Consider the following 9610-nt stretch of genomic DNA (forward strand, 5'->3'; position numbering starts at 1 on the left):
TGACAGTTTAGCAAAGATAAAAAGAGGAGAATAAGAACCTCAGTCACAAGCCTGAAAGATTTCTGCTTTTTGAGGGAGAAAAATCTAACAACAGAATAATGCTTCATATTATTTTTTTACTCATCATTAACAGTAATTCTGACTCAAAATTGTTAAAGATCTAATAATAATTAAGTGAATTTAATAAGAGAATAAAGACAATAATGTTGAATAGTATCAGAACACAAAGTAGGTAAGTACAACGTGCTCGATGTCCTGCCTCTAATAATTGTACTTTTTACTGAGTAGCCTATTTGGTATTGAATACTGTCACTACATGCTAGCTGGAAACAATCCATTATGATGTAACCATATGATTGATTTATTTTAATATACAAGTTCATCCTTGTATCTTTATTTTTTCCTCAGTATTGGTACTAAATATCATGCATGCCATACAAGTGATGGTATAGTAATGATGTGGCACTGAGCTTACCTTTTGTTGATGGTGGAAAAAATATGATATGGGAATGCAACCTGCTGAAGATGAGGTTAGATCCTGAATACAGAACAGCATGCAGAGCAATTTGGGTAAATCAAGGTAGATGTGCATATAGACATGCAGAGGAAATACAGAGGAAATTCTAACTTTGGGACAATTTATGTTTGGTGCCCCCAATGACAGCTTTTCCCAAAAATGAAAATGTGTTTTTTATTTATATTGTGGACCTTACATTTAAATTTGTAGGATAAAGAAAAAACTTAACCCACAAATATGTGTATTCTAGTAATGGCAGTAGTTAACCTGTCAGTTGAAATAATGTAACCTTCCTTTTCTCCTTTTCATGACATAAAGATAATCTCATCTGAGGGCATTTATGTGAAGAAATAACAGCATGGCATAGTGAAACCACTGGCTCATTAATCCTGGCATCTACTTCCTACAGGGTTCCTTGATTAGTTAGATTCATTCACTGGGCATTTTGGAGTTTTTGATTTGTCACCACTGGCTAGGTTCACTGAGTTCAGGCTAAATTGAGCCAGAAGCAATGTTTATTAGTAATTTTGTAGTACAGGCTACCCTAATAATTCAGCCCAAATATCTCATCTGAAAAATATCCATTCACCCTCACTTCTAATGTGGGTTGCAGCTGTGTTCATAGGGAATTGAAAGAACATAAGTGATTGGGCATGTATTTTCTAAATTATTAATATGATGGCTAATAGCTGTAAACCCATCTTCGTATCCAATGCAGAAATTATGACTTATTTTAAAAATGAAAGCTGCAACAAAGGGGGGCACCCCCTGCCTGGCTTTCTGCTAAGTCTCCTCAGTACAGAACTTTTGGTATAGGAACCATGGCCGATTTAGCATGTGGCCATTACAGAGAGACACAGAACAATGCCTTTGGCTTTTTCTGATGTGTACACTATCAAAACAAGGCATGGATTTAGAAGACTTACTATAACGTGCTATTAAGGAGTTTTGGGTATGAGCTACACATAGGGCCATCTTTTGATTTTGATGATGGCATACATGCCATACAAGTGATGGCATGGAGACCGCAGTTCACACCCTCAGCCTTCTGCGTCCCATGCTCATGAGTTGTTTGTCTTTAAGCAGGCATAATTAGTTGTTATTACTGTTAAGCTGCATCTTCCATCCACGTGATCAAATATCCAATATATCTCAGTTTCCATCTTCAGACCCATTTGATTGGAGATAGACTTGTTGCAGTTGCTCACGCTGCCACAATCCCTCTCAGTTCTGTGTTGAAGTAATTCACAATTACCAGGAAATATATAATTAACCCACATGATATATAGAGTATATGTTCTTTGCATCTTTCACTGAACTGTCCTAAGGCTTTATATACTTTTGTTCCTAGTCTTTATTGAATCTATTAAAGATAAACTCAAAGTCAGATTAAGAACTATAGATGCTCTTTAACACGGAAAAGATTATATGTGATTTTTATGAAATTAAAAATAAAAATATTAAATTATAAAACAAAACAGATATACTGAAATTAAAATAAGTTCTTTTTAGATTTGCTGATTGTGCAATTCTGAATGAGTTAAATGAAGCTGAACCGGTCTCTCTTTTTGCTACTCGTGCTTTATTAATTATCTTAGTCTATTCTCTTAATGCTTAGGTACTCCAACATTGATTTCAAAAATAACATTTTTAGAGGGTGTTATTTCATTACTTTACCTCCAGTACCTTACATTTGAACTCCATTTTTTAGTTGACACAGCTCATTATCTCATTTAAATCATGGCACCATTATGAAGTAGATATTTTAACCCTTGTTGTATAGAGGAAGAAATTGAGAGTCACGAAGGCTAAGTAACTTGCCAAAGGTCACATCCCTAGTAAGTGGCAGAGATCACTCTTTAAGTTACGTTTTCGGGTCATTAAGCATTACCATTGTGTATGTAACATATAGACATTTCCCTTACTGTTAAAATATTTTCAGGGAATAAAACTAAATATCTTTACTTAGAAATTTAACAGTCCACCCTTGTAATTTAAACAAGGGATACTTTGATAGGACATGATAACTGCATCAAAATAACACATGGTTTCAAGAGTATAGAAACACTCTCGTCCTACGGAACCTCACCCTCTTTCCAGAAGTTAATTCAAGATAGTTCAGCCACCGAGAAGGCTCTTAATCCTGTGAGAAATCTTTATCAATGAAGTCATCTCCTTGTGACACAAGCTCTGAGCTGAGATGGCAAGAAACTTGTGAAATAGCCCTAGGAGTACTTTGAAAGGGGTGTCATTGTAGATGGACAGGAGAGGATCCTTGGGTCTTTTGGTGCTTTTCTTGTCTGACCCTGCAAGATTTTATAGGGAGATACTTTGATGTTGCTTCTGTATATTATTAAAAGAATTACAAGTCAGCATAAACTGCATGTCCTTTTTCTGGCCTCCACATATTAAGAATCCATTGCCAAACATAGATCATAAAATCTTAGAATTTGAAGGGACCTTGAAATCATCTCATTCAAATTTCTTGACTACAGTTGTCCCAGTTTTATTTCTCACCAAGCAGACTTGCAGGCTCTGTTTGAATGCAAGGTAGATGTCTTTTATTGGCCTGCCAGCCTCCTTCCTTTCAGTGAGCCTAGTCTGTCTTTTGTCTCTTAGTTCTTTCTTCTATAGTCTTACCTCAGGAAGCACTTTCTGTCACAGTTCTTACTACTGAAATGAGTTTTCTTTTTAGTCTTCTTTTATTAATATCAGTCAGTGTAATACCCCTAGGCTATGCTATGGTACCAGATATAATTCATCTCTCTGGCTTAACACAACCAGGAATTTTTTTTTTTTTTCTTGCTCACACAAATGTCACTGTGAGTAAAGCAAATCTCTAGGAGAGCTGTTCTTCATGTGGTGACCCAGTGATCCAAGCAGGTTTCATGTTGTGACTTAATCACCCCATTATGGAGTTTCCGTGGTCTTTGTGGGAGGAAGAACAAACTGGAAGTTTAAACTGGTTCTTTATGCTTTGGTCCAGAAACTTCTACTCATGGTCCAGTATCTGAGAAATTATTACAAGGCTTCCCCTAATTGCAAGAGGACTGGCAAATGTGTAAAACATGAATAGCCAGTGAATGGAACATATCACTGCCATAATCTTATTTTCTCGGTAATAAACACTCTTAGTTTCCTCATTTAACATGTTTTTCCTACTTACATATAAGTCAACAATTTTTTTTTGTGTGTGCTTGTTGGCAAAGCATGTAGGTAAGGGTACCAGAGAAATATATAACATCCAGGCTTTTCAAGGAGCTTATCATATAATTGGAGAGATAAGACAAATATATTTTAAAAAGAAAATAATATAAGTCAATTTATAATGGATTGATCAAGTGCTAAGTACTCTGATCTATATCTCACATGCAATGGAAACTCAGAGAAGCAGGAGATCGCTGTGGGTAGAATTCCTGGCCAGGCTTCCTGGAGGAACTGGGTCTTACAGGATAAGAAGGTCACCCTTTAGGATTTTATTCTCCACTTTTGTTTTATTCTGTTGGAATCATTTTGATCTTCCCTTGTGGCTCTTATTTTCAGATCCTTGTGTTTATATATATCCTTACTAAATTCTCCACTAGCCTCTTAAATGTGGAGCCATTAACCAGATTCAAATCTCTAATGACCAAGGCAAAACATGGTGGACCACTTGCCAGACTCACTTTAATAGCCATTCATGATCTGATAGAGTTTTAGTATCACTGATATTATATCCCAAATGGATACATTTGAGCAATGTAATTCCCCAATATCTAGCATAGACTCTGACACATATTAGGTGCTCAACAGATGCTTATAGAGTTGAATTTAGGTCAGATATGTTGGTGTTAAAGCTCCCAGCTTATTGCACTTGCTCTGATCTATTATCATAGTGGAGTAGTTACCAATTAGAAATACGTATCGTAAAGGGCTTACATCATTATTAAGGTAAAAAATAAATCACTCCTGACAAGCAAGATAATGTTTTTATTCCCACAAAAAGAGATCATCCTTGTCCTCTGATGAACACAGTGCTCACTTGTAGTAAACTAGTCACCCATGGGAAGCTAATTACCTTTTCCAAAGAACTGGGGTACCATGTAATGTCTTCGAAAAGGCAATTTAGTGAATGATGCCCTGTTATCTTGGAAGAGTTAATATGCCACTTTTAGAAACTCCAGTGACTGGATTGTCTCCCACAATGGAGGGAGGAGCACACACTTGCCAGGAAACCAGCTATCTTAGATTTCCCTGTTGGAAGACTTAAGAGCTTCATTTTCATTTTAAACCTAGTGGTTTCTTTGAGAACTGGTTGTATGTCATAAGCCATTTTAGATTTGAAGAGTGATGATGAGAATTTTCTCCTTAGGCAGAAGAACTCCAGAGGAAGACCTTGAGCTTCTGATAGGGGTTGTTTTGGGTTCAGGTTAGGAGAGTGTTGCTTCTCAGGGAGCTAGATTGTTTGTTTTTTAGTTATAGAAAACAATCCTTGTCCAGTCATGACTCTGCTATATTTGGGGACCCAGAAGAAATGCATGGTTTGGAAAACATATAGTCCTTGGTCGGCCATTACCTGTGTTTTTAGTTCAGTCACTTAGCAGTTGTGCACTTCCATTTCCTCATCTAATATCTGAAGTTATTTCCTATTGCTGACCATTTCTAGTAATGATTAACTCAACATTGTTGACTAATGTGGGGTAACTCAGTTTAAACCTAATCAAATGCCTGGACTGGTCTTTGTCTAATTTGTTTCTTTTTAAGGCATTGTCCCTTTTTTTTTTTTTTTTTTTAATCTGGAGACAGGGGCTCTGATTCTGAGTCAAGTCAGCATTGTGTTAAGGTGGTGAAAAGGTAAGCTCATAATATCAATGCTCTGCTGAAGAGTTGCTGCCACTGACAACATCATTAGCCTCCTTGTGATAGGACCTGGGGAAGGGACTGGGACTGTGTAGGAATTGTTTTCCAGTGTAGGAAAGAAAGAGTGGAACATGCAAGGATATAACTTCTTATAGACAAATGTGGCTGTGCAAAAGAATCTTCATTCCTATCCTTAAACAATTAGTGCCATGGGGTTTGTATACCATCTAACTGAAAGGGAGAAATTAGAAAACAGACAACCTAGACATATATTCATACAGGAAGCACTCAGTGAATTTTGGTTGGATTAATTTGGTTCAGATAGTACCAGTTTCTTGTGTAAACTTAGTGGAACAAATGGCCAACGACTTAGAAGCCTGAGGGGGCAGTTCCAGCATATTTATTTCGTTGCCAGGGCAATGCCAGGTGTTTGTGACCACACGGGAGAATGAAAAGAATGGGCAGCCTAGTGGCTGCTCAGGTGAGCGCAGGTACACAGACCAGGAAGTAGCTCTGCTCCCAACCTCTCTTTATGTACGCATGAAAGCTAATTGTTCAAGTCCAGGGGAAACTGGTGAGGTATGTGAAGTTTTTGTTGAGCCTTCAGCTTTCTGCATCCCCCAATATTTTCAGGGTCATAGGACCTTATCTTTCAAATTCTTTTCCCCTATTAAAACAGGAAATTAGCTGGGATCATTTACATTTTGACTAAACAGACTTACAGCAATATGCTAACTTTCTATTTTAAAGTCTTTAATTTTAGTATAGAAAGAATGTTTTTATCTTAATTCATTAAAAGAACTTCTAAGCAGTAGGAGGCAAGTAAGGGTGATGTTGTGCATAGAGGTTGCACAGGGGCATTCTGCAGTTTAAGGAAATTACACCGCACCTGAGAGGAATCTACTTCAATTGTTTGGGAATGCTCAAGGAGCTGCAGCAAAAGGGGTGAAGAAAATATTCTTTCTTTGGGAGATGGAAACACAGGTGTTTGTTTTCTTATTCTTTACACTGTATATTATATATGCTTATTTCCTGGACATATTTCACAATAAGATAAGAAAAAAAGTACCAGTAGTCATTTCCTCTTTCCCCTGGGGTCCCCTCTTTAAACATCATCTTTACTAGAGTGATAGCCTACAGGTTCCCCGAGGGATTGATTGCCTCACAGCTGCTGAGTATACAGAGGCACCTTTTGGCATTGCTGACTTCTATGCCAAGCCCTGGGCTCGAGTCACCTCTGTTTCCTGGCAGTAGGACTTCCTAACCCTTGTTAAAAACAAAACAAAACAAAACACCCCTTTTCCTTTCCTAGCTCTAGTCCTCTGCTTTAAACTTCCCAGAGTTCATTCTTACTGTGTAATATCCTGCCCTGAGTTTTCTTCTTCTTTCCCTATGGTAATCCTGTTGTTCCCTCTAGACAGGTAGTCCTCATCCTCCTGGCCCCCAATCTCCACTGCATCAGAGACACCTGGACTTGGGGTCTGGTCTGGGGAGAAGCAGCAGCTGGACATGTTGCTCAAGTACCTCTCAGATAATGGAGGTGAGGGTAAGAGGGAAAATTGGGGGGTTTCCAGGGGTGTAATACGGGAAAGTCTGCCCTGGAACACAGGGATGGGTTGAGAAAATGAAACCTGAGTATGGGGAGATTCAGGACTTTTGTTTCTTAATTTGTGTGTATTGATGATGACTTTAGCTATTTTTCTGGCCTGAATGCATGGTACCTGATGCTTATTAGATGGCAAAAATTATTTGTTGAAGAAATGATCCTGGAATGGTGTGAGGGAAATGCAATATCGACTTTAACTTTAGGTACCAGAAAAGTGAGAGAGAGGAATCAAATGATTTTCCATGTAAAAGTAAAAATCATATTGATATGAGCTGCTTATATAATCACCAAGAAGCAATTACCATGAAGCAGTTATATGTAAAATAAAATACTTCCAAATGAACTTTGAGTTCTATTTTGTAACAGTAGTAAATTCTACTAGTGTCAGGTAGGCTGTATCAAGGTGTAGAAAGGGAGGTTACTGGTCACGTAATCTTACTGTTGCTGGTTAAATTCTTCACGCAAAATATAGACCAAATTGTCATTTATCATAGCTTACGGACTGGATGCCCACCACCTTCTATGGGATCCCATTTCTTCTAAAACGTCCTTATATCACACTGAAATCATCCCCCTTCTGGCTTATCCTTGACGTCCCACAAAGCAAGTCTTCAACCTTTATTGCTTGACAGGTCCTCACATGTTTAAAGACAGCTTTTCCGGTCCCCCTTCTTTATTAAATTCTGTGAAACAATAAGGGGCTATGGTCATAGGCACTAAAGTTCCCCCAAGTCATCAAAAAACTTGTTTAGGCTGGGTGTGGTGGCTCAAGCCTGTAATCCCATCACTTCAGGAGGCCGAGGCAGGTGAATCACTTGAGATCAGGAGCTCAAGACCAGCCTGGCCAACATGGTGAAACCCCAGCTCTACTAAAAATACAAAAATCAGCCAGGCATGGTGGTGTGTACCTGTAATCACAGCTGCTTGGGAGGCTGAGGCAGGAGAATCACTTGAACTCAGGAGGCGTAGGTTGCAATGAGCTGAGATCGCACCACTGCACTCCAGTCTGGGCAACAAAGAGAGACTCCATCTCCCAAAAAAAAAAAAAAAACCAAAAACTTGTTTAGTCATCTTTATTAAATAGAAGACAGATTTTATCCATAAAGAGCATCAGAGTGTTCATACCCTTTTTCCTATACCAGAATTTAGAGCAAGTTATTCTTTTAAATCAGTATTTCTCAGGCTCTGGGAATGGGGCTTAGGAATCCTATTTTATAGTTTGAGAACCATTGTTTCAATTGCTTCACCTGTCCAGGGACATTAAATATGATTGATGCTAACCTCAGGAATGGGTCACATCTGGAAAGCAATGTTGAGCCTTTCTGGCCACTCAGTCAATGGCCTTGGAACAACGTTAAGTCTTTTACTGACTGACTATTAACATTATTTCTCATTAGCTCTCTTATGCTCACTTACAAGCTTTCTTTTCCCCTTTTCTTTCTTAAGTCATCGATTTCTCAGTTCTCGTTACATCTCCCTCTGCAGCCCACGACTGGAATTCTTTCAGCCTCCATATCCTCAGCCCTCGAGTTGCCACTCGTATGGGTAGTTATTTGCTTCCAACATTCAAGTTTTATGAGACTATTCCTACATTCAGTCCTTTAAATTGCATTGCCTTTCAACCTTTGTTTATTTTTTCTGAAACTTTGCTTATATACGAATGTTCAAAATCCATTTATAACCTGTTGCTCCATCTGGTAATTTTCATGGGTTATGTTCCCTTTCAATCCTTTGACACATACCTACCTAATTTTTTAGTACTTATGACCAAAAACATAGATGGCATTTTGTATTTGGTTTTGTATTTTGCTTCTGTTTATTTTCTATATCGGTATATATCTTTAAATGCATAGTTTTAATGACTATGATATTTGTTTATAACTTTCTCTGATTTTTAAATACTACTTGTTTATTTTAAAAATTGTTAAATATAAGCATATTTATTCACTCAAAATGTATTTGAATGTCTGATTCTATAGATGCTCTACTAGAGTTGAGCACTATTAAGATTTAATGTATCTCTCCCTGTGTGTGTGTGTGTGTGTGTGTGTAGATGACAGAGACAGAAAATTATTTTAAAGAATGTTTTGTATATAACAAGTCTTCTAAGTGAAAACACAACAAATAAAAGTCTTTCACTTACTACAACGTTGTCGAATATGGTAGCCACCAGCACCATGTGGCTATTTAAATTTAAGTTAGATAAAATCAATAGTTCTCTTCCTTGAGTCACAATAGCCACATTTTAAGTGCTCAAAACTCACATGTGGCTTGTGGCTATTATATTGGATATCATTGCAAAAAACTTTATTGGACAGTGCTGACTCACAGCATTCTAGGCTAAAAAGATATAGAATAAAGTTGCCCTGCTTCTTGCTGAGTTTCATGGGACCCCATTCTGTGCTTTAGCTGTGGAATAGAACAATGAAAGTGGACAATGAGTGTCCCTGAAGACCTTTGAAGAAATGCACGTAAGTAGGAACTTGGCCTAGTCCTGAGATTTCTATCTAGATTTTAATGTAAAAACATTTTTAATGGGACAGGATGGGGAAGAAGAAGAAAGTCTTAACTACCAAGGGAATGGAATAAGAGGGGTGTGTAGTTTAGGTCTAATATTTCTGTGCTTGCTCTACACCACTACTAGAATC

The sequence above is a fragment of the Mandrillus leucophaeus genome, unplaced genomic scaffold, assembly GCF_000951045.1.
Source record: "Mandrillus leucophaeus isolate KB7577 unplaced genomic scaffold, Mleu.le_1.0 Scaffold114, whole genome shotgun sequence".
In the NCBI taxonomy this organism is placed as follows: Eukaryota; Metazoa; Chordata; class Mammalia; order Primates; family Cercopithecidae; genus Mandrillus; species Mandrillus leucophaeus.